Source organism: Sapajus apella, unplaced genomic scaffold (genome assembly GCF_009761245.1).
Source record: "Sapajus apella isolate SASKATOON/1434 unplaced genomic scaffold, GSC_monkey_1.0 scaffold31, whole genome shotgun sequence".
NCBI lineage: Eukaryota > Metazoa > Chordata > Mammalia > Primates > Cebidae > Sapajus > Sapajus apella.
In genome coordinates this window covers 2,976,184-3,000,629 of record NW_022436971.1, presented here as the reverse complement: position 1 = coordinate 3,000,629, position 24,446 = coordinate 2,976,184, and positions in this window count along the sequence as shown.

The window sequence follows — 24,446 nt, the reverse complement described above, 5'->3', positions numbered from 1 at the left end:
TGAGACAAAATATAAACAGTTGGTAAATCCAGAAAAGGGGTTTGCACAAGCCATGGTACTATTCTTGCAACTTTTCTATACATTTTCTATCAGTTCAAAATTATATAAAAATAAAAAGCCACTCAACCAGCAGCAACAACAAAGCATTTTATGTGTAAATTTCTAAGACAGCCTTCTCCCAGCTAGCTGCCACAATGAATTCCATTTCTTAACTCTCCAAGGAGTAATAGTTTAGACAAACCACAGTGTCCTGAGCTGTGCTCTCACCAGGCACTGCCTGGTGATCAGGAAGTAAATTTGGACTGTTTAGGGAGATGTCAACCAGAATATTTCAGGATGCAAATAAGATTACATATAGATCTTTTAGAGCATGTCTTAGTTAAGTTACAGCTTAAGTTGGTACAATAGAGATCCAAAATTCAGAGGCTTAAATAAGAGAGAGATTTATTTCCCTCTCACCGGACAGTCAGGAAGGTTGGGAGCTCTGCCATCCTTAACCTGTAGCTTCCATCTCTGGACCCAAAAGAATAGCTTCAGTTGCCATTTCCCAGCCAGAGTGAGAGAGGGGAAGAAAGAGTGAAACGCACAGAGGTTCATGATGAAAACTCTGCCTGGAAGTTTGCATATATCAATTTCATTATTACTTTACTGGCTAAAATTTAATTACATGCCACAGCCAGACAGTAGGAGGCCAAGCAATCAGCCTCTATCTGGGTGGACGTGAGCCACGTTCTCAGCTAAACCTCAGGGTGAGGGTCACGTTCTATTATCAAAAGGCAGAGAGTGAAAAGGATAATGGTGTATAATCAAAGACTCTGCCCAGGAAATAGAGATTAAAGGGCTTCTGGCAGAGCATCACCACTATGTTCCCAACATGGGTGTGGATTTTTGTAAGAGGTTAAAAACTCAAGGAAGAAATTGGGCTCCCGAAGTAGACACTGTCCTGTTTGTTGTCCTTTTGAGTAAACTAAGTAACTGTAAGATCTCCAGAGAGATAAGGTCCTTTATTCTGGAGACAAAGACCAACCAAAATTTTTCCTGCAACAGTCAGGATTGTCACAGTCAAATTGTTTTCATTCTGTTTGACAAAATAAAATCTCTCTAGGCTAACAGAGGTGTTGTCATCCAGCACACATTCACATCCACATGCACGTGCAAGCAAACATGTACACACACAGACAGAGCACATGACAACATCCACATCTAACAGGGCACCAAGTTGCTCCAGGAGCCCAGAGTCCTCTCTTAGTTCTTCTCTTCATTGATTAGGAATGCCAGGATTCCTTCAACTTCTATCATCGAGTCTCACTTTATATGATTACTAAGTGATTTCTGCAAAATCACAGGTAAATTATTCAAATATTGTTTTTTAAGGGATTGTGTCTTGACTTGTCCAATTTATGAGTGGCAAATTGCTTTCTGTACATCTGAAAAAATAGCTGATCACAGAACAGACAAGCTAACACATCTGTATTCTAGTTGATTAAAGCTTTATTTCACTTTTGAGGGTTTTCCTTCAAAATAGCACTCCCAAGTGTGCCTCTCTCCCCCCTTTCGTGTTCTCACATCTCTGTAGCATGCAGACCTGCACACGGGCAGGCTTCAATGCACTCTGCTCTTTAATAGAGTTTGAGAAGGGACTGTCTGCTTTATTAGAATACCCAGTGTGCCACTTTAACCCCAGTCATGAAGACATGTGGACCACCACATGTTAGGCAGGTATCCTTATCACAGAGGTAAAAGGAAAGACAGGGACACTCATGCACTAGGAAGCCACAGACCTTGAAGCCTCCAAAGTGCCACAAAGAAGCCTTAAAAGTCACTGTTCACCAAGGTCCACCATGCACCCTCCTCTTGGCCCTTCCAGTGCCCCAGATCTGAAGGAACCGACTCCCAGATGTCTGCCAGTTCCACATCCAAATGCCCACCTAAGATTTCTTTGGCTCCCTAAATTCCAGCCTGTCCATCCAGCCCTTCTACACTGGCACAGTCAAAGCCTCAAAGCAAGGACCTCCAGAGAGGCTGCCAACCCTGGCCAATGCCACAGAATTCTTGATGCCAAGAGCATCCCTAAAGCGTAATGCTCTCTGCCATCTCCATTGCTTTATCACACCTGCTCACTTGCTTTTCAGTGCCCATCTCCAACCAGAGATTGTTCATGGGGGCGATATCCACATCCAGCAAAGGACAGCACCAAAGGAAGGGGCCGCATAGCATAACGGTTACGGGTGTGATGCTCTGGTATGATTCCTGTGTTTGCATCCTGGCTCTGCACCTTCCTAACTGACGTGGACAAGGGACAACATTTCTCTGCCAGTTTTTTTACCATTAAAATCAGGCTGATAATAGTATGTCCTTCATAGAATAGTATAAAATTAAATTAGTTAATACATGTAAACCACTTAGAACCATACCTGACATAATTAAGGTTCACTAAGCATTAGCTATCAATATCATTATTAGTAGTATTATTAGAGAATCTGACACTTAGGAGATCATTAATGGCCTTGTCCAAAGCAATCTTATAAATTAACAGGATATAGATGCCTGTATGATGTGGACAGATGTGAATGGAGGGTGAGAAAGTAGAAACATGGAATCTGGGCCAGAGGAAGAGAACAGCTAGATAATAACTACAGAAGGTCACAGAGCCCAAAAGCTTCAATTCCTTCTTTGACCATAAAATACCTAAACCAAAATATTATTCTAAAGCTTTGGTAATTCTAATGAATTGGTATGAATGTTAAGTGAATCTATTAGCAGCAATAAAAATAATAATCATAACTTAAGCAAACTACTGCAAAGTTTACCAAGCGTCTCATGTATATTTCACTTTATTCTAAATCTGAGGATACAAGCAGGATCACTGATCCAAGTTTACAAGTGGGGAAATCAAGTCTCAGGGTGGATGCCTTGATGTGAGCCACACATCCACCCAGAGAAAATTTCTCTCTGACCTTTAAAAATTCTTTTTTTCATTTTTATTTTTTGAGATGGAGTCTCACTATGTTGTCCAGGCTGGAATGCAGTGACACAATCTCAGCTCACTGCAACCTCCGCCTCCCGGGTTCAAGCAATTCTCCCTGCCTCAGCCTCTTGAGTAGCTGGGATTACAGGCACCCACCACCACACCTGGCTAATTTTTTTTTCTTGTATTTTTAGTAGAGATGGGTTTCTCCATGTTGGCCAGGCTAGTCTCAAACTCCATACCTCAGGTGATCCACCTGCCTTGGCCTCCCAAAGTGCTGGGATTACAGGTGTGAGCCGCTGCACCCAGCCTCATCTCTGAATTCTTGATATCTCAGAAATGCTTATGTATGTTACCCTTATACTCACAAACCTCAGAGACTCTCTGATGTTAATGACTACCATCTATTTTCTTGACTTGGAATTAAAGAGCTGCCACAGTTTGCTGGGAGGTTTCTGGCCTAGGCTTCTCACTCATGGCATGTCCCCTAACACAATCTTCCCCATTATTCCTCCTGATCAACCTGGAGTCCCTGAGCAGATGTATTTGCTCACACTCTTACCCCCACCCACAATCCCCACCATCTTCCACCTCTATCTCATTTATTTCCACTGGGCCACTCTGACATCTGAGCAGAGGGTGTTTTGAGAAGCTGCTCAAAACACTGAGCAGCTGGCATTCATTCAGGACTTAATCGCCACTGCTCCATTACTCATTATTCTGGGGGCATCTTATTTCTATTGGATTCTGGATTGGGAAAAGTTCCACCTCCTAAGAGTCCTCTACCTTCTTATAACACTAGCCTTGTACATGTTGCTGGAGGTTTTGCTCTCTCCTCTGGTTCTATAGAAGGCTTGTGAGTTAAAGGTGGATATTCTCTTTGATGTTTCTCTTCGTTGCAACACCCTGCAGCGTTGCTGTCCAAATGGAAGAGGCTCTGTGCTGAGACATCACAGTGACTAGGATAAGCTTGGCAGCACCTGTTGCTTGCAAGGTCACTCCAGGGGCGAGGCGGAACAAGGGCAAGGCAAGCCGGCTTCCCTGAGAGGCCCTCCCTTCTCCAAAGATGGGCTCTCTCACTTGCTCCTTCTTCACCTTGGGTTATTAAGCCAAGCACACTGTGGAGCACTTCATGCTTCTTGCTCTTTCTCCATCCATGACAGAACTGCTGTTTAAAAACTCTCCTCGGATACTTAAAGCTCTGTAAACATTTAGTTGTAAAGGGGTTTGGCCCTTTATTTTACATTCCTCTAAGTCACAAGCAGCAGCACTGACACTGCATTTAAATATAACAGGGAGTAAGAAAGAATTTAAAAATCGGATACTAGGTTAAATCATTCTTCTACATGTAATTTCCTTTATTAGGAAGAGAGGAAATCAAGGAAGCAAGAAGGCTACTTTCCTTTTGCTGCTATAACAAATTACCACCAATACTGGCTTTAAAAACACACATTATCTTGCAGTTCTGGAGGCAAGACGTCAGAGGCCATGTCTCACTGGGCTACAGTCAAGGTCGGGGTAGGGCTGCCTTCCTTTAAGGAGGCTTCAGAGGAGAATGCTTTCTAGGCTCGTCATCTTCCAGAGGGTGCCTACTGTTCTTAGATCGTGGTCTCCTTCAATGTCCGCCGCCAGCAGTGGAGGGCCAAGTCCTTTCGACACCAAATGTCTTGGAGCTTCCCTGGATCTCCATCTTTCCCTGTCTCCTCCCACTTTTAAGAACAGATTGTATTGGGCCCCCAAGGATAACCCAGGTTAAGCTCCCTATTTTAAAACCAGCTAATTAGCAACATTAATTCTCTCTGCAACCCCAATTTCCCTTTGCCATGAAGTCAAACACATTCACAGGTTGCTAGGGTTAGGGCACGGGCATCTTTAGAGGGACCATTATTTTGCCTATTAGAGTAGATACAATTGCAGCTATGTCCTCCAAACTTCATGATCCTGGTATGGAACTCTGAAATTGGGAAGATATTTTCAGAAGGATTGTCTTCTGACCATTCCTCACACCTTCCTACAACCGTAATGTGTCGGCTGAGGTTCTAGCCCCAAAGGCTGTGCAAGACTCAGGTCTCACAGATGTAAGCTAGAGCAGCGCCCTCTGTGATGTGGAAAGAGCTCTGAGGACTCCAAGACAAACCTTGGTGGAATTCATTGATAGGCAAGCTCTCTGAACTGTTCTGCCCATTCCAACTACTTACTTAATGAGTATTCTCCATGTCTTTGGTAAATCATGTTGACAGATAACACGGCACACTCAAAGCTCTCTGCTAGTTGGCTAATCTCTGATAAATATGAACACTGTCACCTCCACCAACTGAGTTGGATGCTCAGCATGTCAGCTGTGATTTTATCTAAACCTATTTATGCCAGTCAGATATACTCTTGCAATTATGTAATTTAATACAATGCCACATAAACCAATGAAAGATAAACGTGAAAACAGGGTTATTTTTATTTACATTGAACTGAACACCTTGAAAAGACTTAATAAAGATGAGTCACTTTTAGAAAAGAGATAAGCAAATTGGATGATGAAACAACAGTAAAAGATGCAGAATAAAATCATAAAAAGCGGAATTGGAACCAATAGGGGTGACTAGCAATGGTTAAGAAACTGAAGGAACTGGAACCCAGTGGAAACCAGGTTGGGGAAAGCCTTGATTATTTCTACCAGTAACATAAGTATCCTAACCTGGCTTTTACTGGCTGAAGAATGGGTGGGTTAGGTATGACCAATATAAACATCATATGTAATCTACCCGAGGATGGATTGGGAGGTGTTTGGGAAGTGCTGTGCAGAAATGAGCATTATTCATAAAAGACAAAAGGTCAGTAAGACAGCTTTTTCTCAGTCACAGCATTCACCATTCCTTCAAATTCTCCCTGCCCCCATGCCCGGAGCTAACAGGAGTCTGGGAATCTCCATTCTGTCTGAGAAGTCTGTTACCCTGTATGATCTCAAGTTGACAGATAGGGCCACTGAGATAATGCTTCCTGAAAAACTACTTCCAGAAAATCCTGGCTCTTGACTTGGTAACCTTTCTCCCTCCGGAGACAGCTATTAATTGGAGGAATATTGAACAGCATCTGGTGCCAGATTTTCTGAGCTAATCTTCCTTTTTGCTCATGAGTGTGTCTGAAGAAGATAAATACTTTCTGTAGTCATCACTACAAAGCCTTCACGGGCCTTGTGCCCATGTATTGGAAGTCAGATCTGGGTCCTATATGAATTTAAAACCCTGGAAGGCTAATCAGGACCCTAAGCTACACATTTTCCCAACTCTGCCTTTCCTTTTGGTGTGGGTCTTCTATCAGTTGGAACACAGAGTCTGCTGCTCCAGCAGAAAGAGTTGCTTCATTGAACGAGCTTGAACCCTGGCATGCACTGCCAAAGCCATGCAAAATATGTGGAATCCATTGCCCTAACCCATTATCACCCCTGACCCTAAAGGAACAAGAGATATAACAGATACAATCAGTGTAACCGCATGTTAATGGGTCAAAAAAAAATGGATATTTTAGTATGATTTTAAAATCAGAAAATAAACCAATAGATTTCAACTAAAACATAATGATTGAAGGTTGAAAGGAAAAAGAAGTAGTATATGTGATGGAAATTTCTCAAATACTAAGCAAATCACAAATGATATTTTAAATTGGTAAATCCTATCTAGGTTACTACTAGAAGAACTGAAAACATAAATCGTTAAAAGGCATGGGACAGAGAAGAAACAATGTAACTTTTTTCTTTTCAAGGCATATTCACATTTTTAAATTTGCAAATAAGTGGTGAAGGCCTAGAAAAATACACATTAAACTCTTTAAAATGTATCCAACCTGAGATGGAAGAATGGGAAGTGACAGAGAAGAGAATACTTTCACTTGTTGTCTTTCCTAACTGATGTATTGTTCCCAATGAACATGTGTTCCTGTCAAATTTAAAATGTAAAAAAAAAATGATTTTACATTTATAAAGTGGAATATTGTAAAACTATTTATAAGAATGGTGCTGTAGAACACTAATGGCATGGAAAATGTTCACAACGTGTGATCCCACTTCATAAAAGCTTTAAATCCCATTCACACATAGGCAAAATGGACCTGACCACATTCAAACTAAACTAGTTCAGGGCTTAAAATATGGATAAATTACTTGTTTTATGAACTATAAAGTTTTTTTGAAACTTGCTGGAAATAACTGAGTCAAAATAGAAACATAAAATATTTCCTATTCCTTAGAGATAACATTCTATTGTATGATCTTTTTATTTTTCCATAAATATATAGATTTTCACTCTATACACACACATATAGATATATACATATACACATTTTATTTTCTTAAGCAAAAATGGGATAATATAACTCCTACTATTCTACAAGAATAGCAGAAATGATTCAAAAATGTATATATCATTCTTGCACTGGGGCTTCGTTAGTTTCTTTTTTTGATATCCTTCTTAGGGTTTAATATGAACTGCTTTAGTGAGGATAGTGTTTAAAATATTATCAAAATTATAAAGACTTCTGAATTTAAAATGAGTTCAAAGACAATTAGCTTAAAAAGCCCAAAAGGCTTTATTGAGTTAACAGTGAGTTTAAAAAATGAAATTAATTTTAAACCATTGATTTTTTTTCTAAAGAAGACATTTAAATTGTTTTTTAATTCAGTGTTTCAACTCAAGAAACTGAAATTAACTCAATTTAGCATTTCTGAAGTGTTTGCAAATAGGTCTTAATGTTCATATGGCCTAAACCCCACAACATGCCAGCCTTCTGGACTACTTGCTCTTCCCATAAAGCTGGATTGTGCAGTCAGCACTGGTGCCCTGAACAGCATTGCTTGGGAGATTTGTGACTGGTTGGGAATACCATTTGCTTCTAGAAAGAACCAAAGCCCCATTGAGTGTAATGGTTCTATGCCACACATCCTAGAAAGGATGGCATTGATGTTTTAGGCTAACCTCTATTCTAGGGGAATTCAGTCTTAGAAAACCTTCATCCACCAGCTCAAATTATTGCCATGCCCTGGAGGCCTGCTTCCTTGACCAAACTACTTCCAGAAAATCCTGGCTCTTGACTTGGTAACCTTTCTCCCTCCAGAGAAAGCTATTAATTTGAGGAATTGCCAGATCTTCTGAGCTAATCTTCCTGAGCTGACCAAGGTATCAGCTATAGCTTTCTGTTGTGCTTCTTCTTGATGAAGACTGACTTCATTGAAAACTGGAGAAAGAAGGCACCTCTCCTGAGCCTAGTGGTCCCTCTAAGACACTATCATATGGCAGTCTTACATGAAAAGCAGAAGAGCAGCACTGCTAAATGAGGCCACAGAGAGGAGAACCCAGGCCCCTGACTGGGTAGTTTGATTCGTGAAAGAATATTTTGAAACTGCCACACGTATCCATCAGTGAATCAGATTTTTGTGGTCCAACTCAAGGGAAATCATTAGATGACCTAGAGAAACCGATCTAGTCCCGATGTGACTCAATTTCCTAAATATAAAATTGGGATAATAAATAATACTTGTGTAATATTGTATTTTTTAAATGATATTTTTTCCCAGCTTTAGGCCTTGGCTAGAGGCTGGTCAGTTCCCCTTCTTGAGCAGCCAATTAAGTCCGTACCCACAACCATCATCCTCTGTTGGATGCTCACACTCCAGGCCTCTACACAGGCAAACCAGGGCCAGGTGCCAGAGAGCCAGGAGCAGTCCTTATGCCTCAGAGCCTGATGAAGTTATTCACACCAGCCAGTGCTACGTTTGCTCACCCCACCTTCCGCTTCCTTGCAGCAGAAGCCACGAGCAAGTTGCCTGTTCACAGTTCCCCTCCCTCCCTCTGCCTTGCGACCCTTGTGCTTCTCCTGAGCGGCCCTACCTGGCATGCTCTGTTCTTCCCCAGAGAACTGTGACATAAAAAAACTGTAAGACTCTTTCCTGTTTCTCTTTCTTGATTTATGTCTGGCTTCACTATATCTCAACCAAGATAATATGTCTGAAACAACCTGCCTTGCATAACTCATAGATTGATTTGGAGACATATTAAGATAATGGATACAAAAGTCCTTTGAGGCCAGACACAGTGACTCAGTCCTGTAATCTCAGCACTTTGGAAGGCTGAGGCAGGTGAATCACAAGAGATCAGGAGTTCGAGACCAGCCTGGGCAACATGGTGAAACCCTATCTCTACTAAAACTACAAAAATTAGCTGGCTGTATTGGTAGGATGCATGTAATCCCAGCTACTCAGAAGGCTGAGGCAGGATAATCGCTTGAACCTAAGAGGTAGAGGTTGCAGTGAGCAAGGGAGTGCCACTGCTCTCCAGCTTGAGGGACAAAGCGAGACTCCATCTCAAAAAAAAAAAAAAAAAAAAAAAGTCCTTTGAATAGTCAGAGGGATTACAGACATACAATATACTTTGAGATGCCCTCTTCAGCAGCAGAGAGAAGTATGGCCTCAGATGAGGGACACATACCGTAGTACACTAGCTCTCATCAACACCAAGTTCTCTCCTTCCTGGGCACACTGGAGACTACATCTCCTAGATCCCTTTCTCCTGGGCAGAGCCAAGTAATAATTTCCGAGCAAAGACTGTGAGAGAAAATGATAATGTTTTACTTCCAGGTTGAGGCAAGAAAATCCCTGAAAGATGCTCTAGCTCTTTCTTCACTTAGCGGTGGGCACAGAAATCAAGCATAGAGATTGTGGAACCACAAGTTCTAACAGCCTGTATAATTGATTCAATGCATACTTAGGACCCCCTGAGGGTTAATCTGACCTCAAGAAAATTTTGCTTGAGTGAGAAATAAGCTATAAGTCACTGAAATTTGGGGATACTTTTTTCATAGTATAAGCCTCATCTAGCCTCCGCAATACACAAACACATGCAATATTAAAATGCCCTGCAAAGTTTCTGACTAAAAGATATAAGCAAATAGAACAGTGAGAACACAATTTTCCATACATAGTTGAAGTTACTAAAACCACATAGCCAGGCGTTAAGTTGAAGAATTTTCCAAAGTAATAGCTTTCATATTGAAAGGAAAAGAAGGAATACTGAGAATCCTAGTAGAGACTTTTCTATGTTAAATAAATGTTTCATTGTTCAAATCTAAACAAAAATCCAAAGTAAATCACTGGAGGATTTTTTTATTTTATTTTATTTTATTTTTTATTTATTTTTTGAGATGGAGTCTTGCTCTGTCACCCAGGCTAGAGTGCAGTGGCACGATCTCAGCTCACTGTAACCTCTGCCTCCCAGGTTCAGGTGATTCTCTTGCCTCAGCCTCCTGAGTAGCTGGGATTATAGGCATGTGCCCCTACTCCCGGCTAATTTTTCTCTATTTTTAGTAGAGATGGGGTCTCACCATGTTGGCCAGGCTGATCTCAAACTCCTGACCTTGTGATACATCTGCCTCAGCCTCCCAAAGTGCTGGGATTACAGGTGTGAGCCACCTCGCCCGGCCCATCACTGGATGATTTTTATCACTGTCCATAAAGAAGTAACTGGGACCAAACTTGCCCTCCCTCTGCAAACAATTAGAAAACTACGAAAATATGAAACAACATATATAATTGAACAACAAGAAGCATAGAATTGTGATCATGCAGAGAGCTGAAAAAGAACAAAGTCAGCTCTAGAACTGCCCTACTTCCTTCCTGGGGACACTTTTTGGACTACAACTTAAGGAGGCAGAACCCAAGCAAAATGTGGTTCTACCTGAGTTGAGGAGTTAGTGATCAGAATTTTGGGAGGCTAAGGCAGCCAAAATTTGGTCAAAGTGCCATAAAGGACAGAAGTGTGCAAGAAAAAATGATCCAGAAATTAGCATAGGGCCTCTTTGGGTCTTTTGCTGAATATTAAGCTGTGCATTTGTGAAGTAATATCACATGGAGACAAGTGAGCTGTTCCATGCTGAGACATGGAACAACTCAGAATCTGTAAACTGAATATATCTTAAAGCTTATATAAGCTTATATGAGACTGAGAGGCATTTTAGTCCCAAGAAGCCAGAGTTGCAAGATTTCACTGAACCTTCAGGGAACTCACTAGAGGCCAAAAAAAAAAAAAAAAAAAAAAACCACGACTTAGAAATAAAGCCAAACTAGTCCTAGAGTCAATGTTACTCTATGCCTGCTCAAAAAAGAAAAAAAGAAAAGAAAGCCACAAAAAACTTTAAAGGAAACGTCAAAAGGATCAAGCCATTCTGTAAGCAATTTAACCCATTTATGCCGGAGGTTGCAAATTTTTTGGTATGAAAAATCAGACCTTGGTGATGACCTTGAGCAGTAGGATATAAATAACTCCCATAAGCTTAGCGTTCCAATAATGGAACACTAGGCATACATGGGTCAACTGCTTGCGCATATATATATATATATATATATATAATCTTAACACTCTTTAAGGGAAGAAATAAAGTCCATATATTCAACAACTTAATAAACAATATCAGGCATCCAATCAAATATCCCTGGACAAAATCTGAAAAAGCAAATGTGTATGACCTAAAATCAAAAGAAAAATTAATTAGTAAAACATGCCCAGAAATCACAAAGAAAATAGAACTAGCAGAAGGGGAAATATACATACAAGGAGGAAAAAAACAGAAAATATCAAAAGAAACAAAAGTAATTCTACTGCTGAAAAATACAATACCTGAAAAGAAAGACTCACTAGATAGGCTTTACAGCAGATTTGACACTGAATAAGGAAAGCTTTGTGAACATGAAGACATTGAAATTTTAAGTCTACCAACATAACCATAAAGAGAAAAACTCCCTCAAAATAAATAAATAAATAAATAAATAAATAAACAGAACCTCAATGACCTGTGAACAATGGTAGTCACAAATGAACCACGGGAATAGAAAAATATTTGAGGACCTAATGCCCCAAATTATCCAAATTTGATGAAAACTACCAACCCACAAGGCTAAGAAACTCAATGAAACCAACCAATATAAACACAAAGTAAATAATACCAAAACACATCATGATGCACTAGCTGTAAAGCAGTGATACAGAGAAAATACTAAAACAACATTAAAGAGATACACTACACATAAAAGAGCAAATGTAAAAATACAGATTGGCCAGACGCAGTGCCTCATGCCTGTAATCCCAGCACTTTGGGAGGCCGAGGCGGGTGGATATGAGGTCAGGAGTTCGAGACCAGCCTGGCCAACATGGTGAAACGCTGTCTCCACTAAAAATACAAAAAAAAAAAAAATTAGCCAGGCATGGTGGCACATACCTGTAGTCCCAGGTGCTCAGGAGGCTGAGGCAGAAGAATTGCTGGAATCTGGGAGGCAGAGGTTACAGTGAGTCAAGATCACGCCACTGCACTCCAGCCTGGGTGACAGAGCAAGACTACATCTCTCTCTCTCTCTCTCTCTCTCTCTCTCTATATATATATATATATATATATATATATATATATATATATATATATCTCACAGATTTTATGTCAAAAACAACACAAATAGGAAGAAAATGGAATAACATCTTTAAAGTACTAAAAAAAAATCCACCTAGAATGATGCATTCAGTAAAAATATCAATAAAAATAAAAGTAAAATAAAGATATATTCAGACTAACAAGAGCTGAGGGAATCTATTGCTAATAGAAAAGTTTACTGCAAAAAGCAGTAAAGGAACTTCTTCTATAAGCTAACCTTGACATAAAGGAAAGAAGACCAACAGAAATGGTAAATATATAAATAAATGTAAAAGATTTTAGCTCATGTTTCCAATGAACTGTTTAAAGCCAAAAGTAAAATGTATTATAGGATTTATAATAAAGGTAGAAAAAGAAATTATGACAATGATTGCAGCAATAACAAGAGGGAACGAATGAGAGCAAACTGTTTTAAAACTCATCTAGGCGCCGGGCACGGTGGCTCACGCCTGTAATCCCAGCACTTTGGGAGGCCGAGGCGGGTGGATCACGAGGTCAAGAGATCGAGACCATCCTGGTCAACATGGTGAAACCCCGTCTCTACTAAAAATACAAAAATTAGCTGGGCATGGTGGCGTGTGCCTGTAATCCCAGCTACTCAGGAGGCTGAGGCAGGAGAATTGCCTGAACCCAGGAGGCGGAGGTTGCGGTGAGCCGAGATCGCGTCATTGCACTCCAGCCTGGGTAACGAGCGAAACTCCGTCTCAAAAAAAAAAAAAAAAAAAAAAAACTCATCTAGGCAAAGTGGTATAATTTAAAAGTAGACTGTGAAGTGTTAAATATGCACACTTTAAATGCTAAAGGAATGGTGTTCAAACTTTGGGATACATCAGATTCACTGAGAGGGCTTGATGAGACAGATGGCTGGGTCACATCAACAGCTTTTGATCCAGTAAGACTGGGAATGGGCCTCGGCCAACGCTAGATAAACAAGCCTGATAGGAGAATATATCCGCTAATATTGATGGACTGTGAACCACCCTTTGAGAATCACCAACCTAGAGCAACCTCTGGTAGCAGAGATAAAATGGAATATTTCAAAATATTAAATGCAAATGAAGGAAGAAGAGGAAGAAAAAAATAACAAAGAAAACATGAACAAATAGAAAACAAAAGGAAGAATAGTAGACTTAACAAGGTGTTAAGTGATAACTACATAAAATAGATTCAAATTAAAAGACAGAGATTTCCAGAACAGAAAAGAAAGCTAAGCCCAATTATGTGCTCCACAAAAACTCATTTTAAATATGAAGATTCAGATAGATTAAATGAAAAAGTAGACAAATAATAAAATATATTAAAAGAAAAAAGGTGGAGTAAAAGAAAAAGAAAGGTGGACAAATCACAGTAATATCATAACAAGATTGACTGCTCTTGATTATTCATTATCATAACTGTGTAAGCATCCAATAACAGTTTCTAAATACAAAATATGATGGAACAAAAGTAAAAATAGAAAACTCTATTGCTATATCTTGTTTATATTATATCATAAGGATATAGAAGACTTGAATAACACTCTCAAACTACTTGACCAAAATGACATTCATAGCCTACCATATTCAATAATGACAAAGTACACATTGTTTTTAAGTACACATGAAACAGCCACCAAAATAGACTATATTCTGGGTGATACAACAAGTCTCAATAAATATAAAATAACTGAAATCACATATAGTATATTCTCTGACCAAAATAGAATTAAACTATAAATAAATAACAACAAAAAATATATATAAATATTTGGAATTTAATGCCTTTCTAAATATTGCATGGATCAAATGATAAAAGGAAATTTAGAAAATAGTTTGAACTGAACATTAATAGAAGAACATTTTTTCAAAATTTGTGAGATACAATTAAAGTAGTAAAATTTGTAGTTTAACTGCTACCTTAGAAAAGCAAAAATGCCTGAAATCAAGAATCCAAATTTCCCCTTTAAGTTTAAATATATGAGCAAACTAAACCCAAAGTTAGAAAAAGAAAGGAAGAATTATATATAGGAATAGAAATCAATGAATTAGAAAACAGTACAAAGAATGGAGAAATATTAGTGAAATTAAGAACTGAGCATTTAAAAGCTCAACAGAATTGGTTAAAAATAGAAGATACAAATTACCAATATCAGAAATGAATGATGGGATGTTACTATTATTATAATAGTCATTAAAAAAGAAGAGAATACTATGAACAATTACATGGCTATAAATTTGACAGCTTAGATTAAATGGGCAAATTTTTTTGAAAAATACAAATTAGCAAAACAGCAGAAGAAGAAATGGAAAATCTAATAGCAATAATCCATTAAAATAAATGAATTTGCAATTTAAAGCCTTCTAATAAAGAAGACTGCTGATACATATGTATTCACTAGTGAAGTCTATTAAACATTTAAGAAAGTAATAATTTCTTTTTATTTTTTTTAGATGGAGTCTCACTTTGTCACCAGCTAGAATGCAGTGGCACAATCTTGGCTCATTGCAACCTCCAACTCCTTGGTTCAAGTGATTCTCTTACCTCAGCCTCCCGAGTAGCTGGGACTAGAGGCATACACCATCCCTCCCCCACCCAGCTAATTTTTGTATTTTTAGTGGATATGGGGTTTCACCATGTTGGCCAGGATGATCTTGATCTCCTGACCTCGTTATCCACACACCTCGGCCTACCAAAATGCTGGGATTACAGGTGTGAGCCACCACACCTGGCCAAAAATAATAATTTCTACACCAAGACTCTTCCAAATTAGAAGACCTAAGGATATTTTGTAGTTCATCTTATGAGGTTGTCATTAACATCATACCAAAACTGGACAAAGATATATAAGTAAAGCAAACTGAAGACCAATATGTTTTATAATATAAAAATAAAGCTTCATAACAAAATGTTAGCACATAAGATAATACAATCTGTAAAAGAGTAGGCCAGGTGCAGTGGCTCATGCCTATAATCCCAGTGTTTTGGGAAGCTGAAATGGGAGGATTTTACTAGAGGCCTGGAGTTGCAATCTAGGCTGGACATTATAATAAAGCCCCATCTCTAAACAAAAATAAACAAAATTAGCTGGGCGTAGTGGTGCATACCTGTAGCCCTGACTACTCAGGAGGCCGAGGTGGGAACATTGCTTGGGCCCAGGAATTTGAGGCTGCAGTGAGTTAAGATCATGCCGCTGCACTAGAGCCTGGGCTACCGTGTCTCTAAAATAATTAATTAATTACTTTCATATACATAAAAAGTCATAATAAATCTACATAAAAACTTTTAGCACTAGTAGTTTAATAGAGTTATAGGAAACAAGAACAATATAGAAAAAGCAATTATGCGCTAAAAAAATTGGAAATAGAATTTTTAAAAATGATTTAGAATACATCAAAAATGAAATGCTCAGATAAAATTAACAAAATACGAACAAGTTTTGTTTACTTGAAACTGTAAAATTTGGCTTTGAAAAATTAAGAAAAACTAAGATAATGGGTACACATTACGTGTTTATGAATTGAAAGACTCATTATGTTATCCTCTCCAAATTGATCCATCAGTTTCAACTGAACCCAATTAAATTCTCAGCAGAATACTTTTAAAAAATGACTTGATTCCCAAGTATATCTGAAAACTTAAGAAACATAGAATATTTAATTTTAGAAAAAATAAAACAGAACAATTATGCAACCTAATTTCAAGATTTACTATAGAGTAAGACATAAACACATAGATCAATAAGAAAGAATTTCAAGTCTGAAACATAAATATATATAAATGGATATATATATTTTTTTTTCAATTAACTTTTAGAAGCCAAGGTAATTCAATTGGGTAATAATTATTTTCTCAGCAAATAATAATTATTATTAATAATTACTTTCTCAGCAAATGATGCTGGAACAACTGGATATCCATATGGAAAAATATAACGCCCAACCAATCACCTCACACCATACATAAAAGTTAATGTGAAATGATCATGGGCTTAAGTATGAAAGCTTAAAACTCTAAAACTTTGGAAGAAAGCATAGGAAAAAAAATCTTTGTAACCTTAGATTGCTTAGATAAAATAAAAAAAAAATGATTGTTTTGTTAAGACCAAAGATTTCTTAGATAGGACAAAAAAAAGGAAACATTGATAATTTCGACTTCATCTATATTAAAACATTTGTTCTTCAAAATGCATTAATCAAATAATAATAGGCTAGGTTTATATATTTGCAATACGTATATCTGACAAATGATTTATATCCAGAGTATATACCATGCTCTCACAACTCAACAATATGAAAACAAACAATGCAGTTTTTTAAAAGGGCAACACATGTAAACAGAAATATAAGAGAGAAAGAAAGAGAAAGTAAACCTGAAAAGATGCTTAAAACTCTCAGTCATAAGGAAATGTAATGAAAACTAATGCATATAATAGAATGGCCAACACTTTAAAAGACTGGTAATACCAAGTGTTGGTCAAGATATAGAGCAACTGTCATTCTCACACATTGCTGGTAGAAATATACCACTTTGGCAAACAATTTGTTGGTTTTCTATAAGCTTTTCCATGCTTTTACCATATTAATAAGTAATACTACTCCTAGATATTTACCCAAGAGAAATGAAAACATATGTTCCCATATGGAAACATGTGACTGGAAATACACTAGAAACCACCCCAATATATATCAACAGGTGGATCAGGTGAATGGATAAACAAATGTAAATTGTGTTATATTTACATAATGGGTACTATTTTACCCCACCCCTTTAAAAAGAACAAATTACTAATATATGCAACAAAACAGATTTGTCTCAAAAACATTCATAAAAGGAAAAAAAAAGTCACAGAGAAGAGGTACTGTATGATTCTATATATTTGAATTCCTATCATAATGCAAATCAAGTCTAAAATCACGTAAAACAGATCAGTGATTGCCTGGGCCAAATATGTGGTAGTAGAGATTGACTACAAACAAAGAGGAAGGAGCTGCTGCTAACAGAAAGGAACGTTCTAGAGTGATAGAAATGTCTATCTTTGCTGTGCTTGTGGTTAATGAGTGTATATATTTATCCCAATTCATTGAATTGTATACTTAAAATGAGTTCATTAAAGTGTATGTAAATACCCTGGTATACTTTAACTTTATAAAAGGTAATCAATTAAATGTATAGGCTGTTTGTCAATGTGAAAATATGAACTATATTTGAATCTCTATTTTATGGTAGAAATATGGACAAAGGAACTCTAACCCAAGTTCAGACGCCTACTTCCATCTCTGGTTAATCTGACAATAGAAAGAAGTTAGCATGTCTGCCCAGCTGTCCCTTCAAAGATCATCTGAAATAGAAACATCAAAGGACATCTGTGAAACAAAATTTAAACATCGTATTTTACCTAATTAAGCCAGCCTTTGTGAAAGCAACAAAGAACATGAAGAAAGTCTTATCATCTTCCATTGGTACCACTCAACTCCATCAGTAAAAGACAAAAGAAATCAAAGGAGAACATAGAGGGAAAACCTAAGTTTGAATCCCAGCTCCTTCACTTAGCAGCCATGTGACTTTGGTAAGGTTCTTTTTTTATTTATTTTTTTATTGCATTTTAGGTTTTGGTGTACATGTGAAAAACATGTAAGATTGTTGCATAGGTACACACATGGCAGTGTGGTTTTCTGCCTTCCTCCCCATCACCTATATCTGGCATTTCTGCCCACGTTATCCCTCCCCAACTCCTCACCCCTTGCTGTCCCTCCCCTATTAGGTCCTTAATCCTTTTCAGGCTTGCTCTTCTCATTTGTCAAATAAAGACAGTGTGTAACTCAAATTCTTTGGAAATATTAATGAAATACCACATTGAAAAATACTTAGCAATATTTGAAATATAATATGCTTGCAGTAAATGGTAGTTATGGAAAAAAGAGATGGCCACATAATTCATTTTTTCTTGTGTTACTGAGAATTCCTGGGCTTTCTAAAATTTGCTGTCTTTTTTAAATATTTCAACAATGCCTTTAAAGTACTATAACTTTTGCTATCAGAATATACTCGAATTCTTACAAAATAAAATAATACACATAAGTTTTACATATCATATTGTCTTTTTTTAATCTTTAGAAGTACAAAAAGGATTCATGTATGATGAATTTCAAGTGCCTAGGGAAACCAGAGGGAACAGGTCAAGCAGTTTCCATTTAGTCTGAATTTTTTTCTTCTGAAAAGTTTGGAAGGAAAAGATGTCACCACTTGAAATATGAGAAAGTAGGAAATTCTTATCTGCCCTTGTGGATAATGAGACATGAACAGATCCATATCTATAAGTCTTAAATAAATATAATGGCTGACCATCCTCAATGTTTAAATCCTACAAATCATCCAGGTTTGTTCAAAGATGTATTTACAGTTTCTAAATTTATTGAAATCTGTTCAACTGTTGACAGGCAACAAGCAGATGGAATTTAGGATTAGTGAATTCAAATCATCAAGCTCACAAATTGAAAGAATAGACTCAGTCTAAGAACAGACTGCATTGTTGAAGATAAAATGAAAGGGTAACCTTTATACACCAGCATTTTACTGCTGGAAAGTTCCAAACACTGATTAAAATGGTTGTTCATCTGGAAAAAGTGCTTAAAATTAGCTTAAATGCAGATTGCTATTTTAAGGTAACAATTGTTTTGCATAGATGTCCATTCTGTCGTGTAGTCCTCAAAGTCATAAAATGTAACACTGGAATCTCGGTTATCTTGAAGCTGAGATATCTTCTGTAATTCTAAAAGCTACCAGTGAATGACTTTAAAATTGAAACTGTTTGCAGGTGGTAACTAATGTCGGCAATTTATGATGAATTCAGACTATGAAAATGCCAGATGTTAGGCTATAAGATATATATGACTGCATTTAACAAGTTTTTCTTTTCACATAATAATTCTAGGCTTTTAATAAAGTCTTCTAATCAATAGTAAAATGCCTGACCAAAGCTATTAGCCTTAGCATTAGAAGGCTAAGAGGTAATACTATCCCAATTATATCATAGCTGCTAAGATGGCATGGAAGCAATTAGCCTGGAAATATGGTTAAATTACTTAAGCGTTACCTTGAAAAAACCAGGAAGCAGGCACACCAATTTCCAGAATTAAAATCACAACGAACCCACACACCAGGTCTATAGCTGCTTAGTAAGTCCTTTTGGATATCTTGTTCAGCCCCCAAAATATGAAATTTCATAATCCTTTGCATAGACTTACTGGTCAGAAGGGTTATATCAAAGCAGTATAGCCTCTTCTCTAGTTACTAGGTTTCCTTGTACATTCATTAGCCAGGCACTCACTTTAGGAAAAATAAGGCTGACATATGCTCACCAAAGCATCCATAGGCTCCTCTAATTTTCATAGCTTCCCTTGTTTCCTGTTGCAGCCATAAAACTGGGTTCTGGACAATGGAATAGGAGTGGAAGTAACAAACCACATGGGCTGATTGTGAACAACTCATCCTGATGGGCTCTTCCAGCCCTTTCCCTTCTGTGATAATCCCAGGCTACTAGACAGAAGCAGCCTGGGACTCAGAACTCACTTCTTGGAGGAAAGACATGGGAGAAATACCCCAGAACCTCTGAGTAGCATTGCCTCAGAAAGATACAAGCATCTTCCTTTTTCTTATTATTGTTAAACCACTGGGATTTCAGGATGTATTTGTTACTGCAGCATAGCCCACCGTATCCTGACTAATATGGAGCTAACAAAAGCATCTTTCTGTTTCAACAATAATGCAGCAGACAATACTTTTGATTCCTTTTTATGCCTGATGCATTCCTGAGAGACTTCTGTTATAAAAGAGAACCTTGCCTAATAGTCAACCAACAAGGGGATTCGGATGTGTAAGAGTAATTTCAGCCACTTTGAAAATTAAGAATAACGTAACCTTGCCTTTGTGCAGCATTTTCAGCCTTTTTCGTAATGCTTTCAGTACAAATCTTTACAACAGCCCTAGAATGTTTTTGTGGGTTTTTAAAGTATGTAAAATTCCAATTTTACGATTGAACAAAGTGTGTAACAGCAGGATTTTAAGTGAGGTGTCCAGTAACCCAGCTAGTCAGCAGCAGAGATGAGACAGGCTGCTTCCTTTAGTCCTTTTGTAATCAAGAAATGCTCCAAGCTTGCAGGCCTGTTGCAGATTTTTACAAGCTTCACTTTTAATAACCTTTCCTCATTGCATTCCTGACTTATTACCTCCCTGGCTCCCAGCACTTTTATTTATATTCAGACTCATTCCAACTGCACATCCTGATGTTTATGCTGTGTTTACTGTGTTGTCTCCTAACTAGAGTCCATTATCTGCTGAAACAAGAAGGACATTCACAAATAAAACACATCTCGCCTGTGGCTGCCAGACTAGTGGAGCCCATTGCAGGGGGCAAAGATGTATCTCTGCTGCCAGGAGTAACCTGCTGTTTTCATATGATCAACCCCTTTGGTGAAGAACTGGTTCCAACAGTAGGAAAGTAACTAGAAGGCTTACTCCAGGGAAGCATGCCAATCACCTTTTCAAAGCCTGAGCTCCAGGCAAGCTTTGCCCTCTGGCCAGGAACCAGGCCTCAGGGTAGATAACCCCATTCACCACTGCTGAGTAGACCCTACATCAGGGAGGTTGCATGTGTAGTCTTGGCTTGAACAGAAGAAAGACTTTATGAAGGTGGCTGGAAAACACTTGACCCAAATTGACTACTTGGAATCTTTTTTTTTTTGAGACAGATCTTGCTCTGTTACCAGGCTGGAGTGCAGTGGTGTGATCTTAGCTCACTGCAACCACCCCCTCCCGAGTTCAAGTGATTATCCTGCCTCAGCCTCCCAAGTAGCTGGGACTATAGGCATGAGCCACCATGCCTAGCTAATTTTTATATTTTTAGTAGAGATGGAGTTATACTATGTTGGCCAGGATGGTCTCGATCTCTTGACCTTGTGATTTGCCCACCTTGGCCTCCCAAAGTGCTGGGATTACAGGCATGAACCACTGGTCCCCTGTCGACTACTTAGAATCTTTAACACAGCTCAAAGCCAGTTTCAAAAGCTGTCTAGCACTTCCTACCTGGATCATGATCTGGCCCATTTAAAATAAAATAACAGGGGAGGGCCCTTGCTTAGGCAGTGCAGGAGGGCCTGGTGGGGGAGCTGCACATCAGGGGATCAGCTCTCACCAACAGTCATAGGAAAGGTTGAAACCTTCCTTCTTCCTTTCTGCCAGGTATTTCTGGCCACTACAGAAGATGGTGAAACATGGGCTGAAATGTAGGGATAATGTACATCCAGTTGACTTTGAAGACAGACAGTCACCTTTTCAAAATCTAGCTCAGTGCTTCACAGCTGGGTGAGCTGGGTTAAGTTATTTAGTCTCTCTATGACTCAGTTTTCTCAAATGTAAAATAGGAAATAAGAATAACTACCTTTGCTGAGATGAGGATTAGCTATTATATATATACAAATGCATATATATACATACACACACACGCACACACATATATACACACATACGCATACATATAGAATGCTTAGTGCAGCAGAAGGCCTACCCTGTGATTGGTCCTCAGTAATAAAATGATTCTGTGCTCTTGCACTTATTTCCCTCTCCTCATCCCTATGAAAACTCCCAATCCCTAAAACAAAGAGGCCTTCTTTGTATGGATCTGAAGCCTAGCACAGTGGCCAGCATTTAGTAAGCACTCAATATATATTCGTTGAATTGAATTGAACTAAATTGTACCCAGAATTTTATATACATAGGCAATCTCCTTGGTTTAGTTTACTGGTTTCTATGCTCCTCTAAAAAATAAGTTTGACTTACCCCTGCCTGGAGCTCCTGAGTGTCTTCACTGCAGTTATGAAGTGCTCATAATTTTTTGTGTATGAGGAATTTTATATTTGATCCTGTGTTTTCATATAAATATATTAATAACATGGTGCAATTTAAAAAATGAGAACAAAATGGATCACATTTCTATCTACAGCCATGTATTTTAGACTGGTATCTTGAAAAAAAAAAAAAAAGGTGGGACAGATTCCCAAACAGTCTTTAGAGTTATAGTTCTATGTAGAGAAGGGTTGATGGTTTAATGTGGCAGAATGTTAGTGTCATGTCATCTATCCTGTCATGGGATCTTAAGATTGGAAGGGAACTTGGAGGTCATCTAGTCCTACCCCTACCCAGGCAACGTCTGCCAGCTCCTATCAGGAAACCTGTGAACAGCTCTGGCTCCACAGGCTCTGGCACCAACACCAAGTCATACCGGCAGGCCCCAGGGCAGCAGGTGCCCACAGCTAAGGGGGAGCTAATGGGTCTGTGCAGACGGTGTTGACCACTGCTCATGAAGAACTCCTGCCGGGCCGTCTTCATCCTACAAAATTAAACAGGACTGTCTGATGTTTATTGAATCAGATGTACTTGGAGGGCATAGAGCCCTAGAGTGTTACATATGCACATACATACCTCCAAAGATGGAGATGCAGTTATACCCACAGGGAGGGGACTCAATGGGCACAAAGCACAGTGACGTTCACAGACAACCTTCTATTCCTGGAGGTCACATACAGTCATGCATCGCTTAACAACAGGGATCTGTTTTTAGAAATGCATTCTTAGGAAATTTCGTCATTGCGCGAATGTCATAGAGCGTACTCACACACACCTAAATGGTATAGCCTACTATATGCCTAGGCTATATGGTGTAGCCTATCACTCCTAGGCTACAAATCTGGACAGCATGTCACTATGTTAAATACAGTGAGCGATTGTAACACAGTGGCAAGTATTTGTGTATCTAAACACAGAAAGGGAACAGTAAAAATATGGTAATAACAATTTAAAAAATAGCACATCTGTATAGGGGACTTAGCTATAAATGGAGTTTGCAGAACTCAAAGTTCCTCTGGGTAAGTCAGTGAGTAAGGGATGGGTGTGAAGGCCTAGGACACTACTGTACACCACTTTAGACTTTCTAAACACTATACAGATCAGACTAAAGTTATAAAAATTATTTTCTTTCTTTAATACTAAATTAACCTTAGCTTTTGTACATTATGTAAATTTTTTACTTTAGAGATTTTTACTTTTTTAAAACTTATGGACTCTTGTAATAACACTTGCTTAAAAAATGAACACGTTGTACAGCTGTACAAAAATATTTTCTGGCCTGGGCACACGGGCTTATGCCTGTATTCCCAGCACTTTGGGAGGCTGAGGCGGGGGGATCACTGAGGCCAGGAGTTTGAGACCAGCCTGGCCAATGTGGTGAAACCCCATCTCTACCAAAACCACAAAAATTAGCCAGGCATGGTGGTGCACACCTGTAGTTCCAGCTACTTGGGAGCCTGAGGCAGGAGAAGACTAGAGGTGGAGGTTGCAGTAGCTGAGATCATGGCACTGCATTCCAGCCTGGGCAACAGAGCAAGACTCCATCTCAAAAACAATTTTTTTCTTTATATACTTATTCTATAAGGCTTTTTTCTATTTTTAAATTTATTTATTTTACTTTGTAAACTTTTTTGTTGAAAACTAAGACACAAACACATTATCCCAGGCCTACATGGGATCAGGATCACCAATATCGCTGTCTTCCTCCTCTACATCTTATCCCATTCGAAGGACTTCCGGGGTAACAACTCACATCAAGCTGTCATCTCCAATGATAACAATGCCTTCTTCTGCAATATTTCCTGAAGGACCTGCCTCAGGCTGTTTTAGTTAATTTTTTATATATAGAAGTAGGAGTACAGCTATGATAATGATAAAATACATAATGTAGCAAATACATAAGCTGGTAATATAGTCATTTATCATCATTATCAAGTATAATGTATTATATGTAACTGCATGTGCTATACTTTTGTAAGACTGGAAGCACAACAGGTTCATTTACACCAGCATCACCACAAACACACAAGCAATGCATTGTTCTACAGCGTTCCCACAGCTGAGATATCACTGGGCTATAGGAATTTTTCAGCTCCATTTATCAGCCTATGGGACCACTGCAGTATATGCGGTCTGTCAT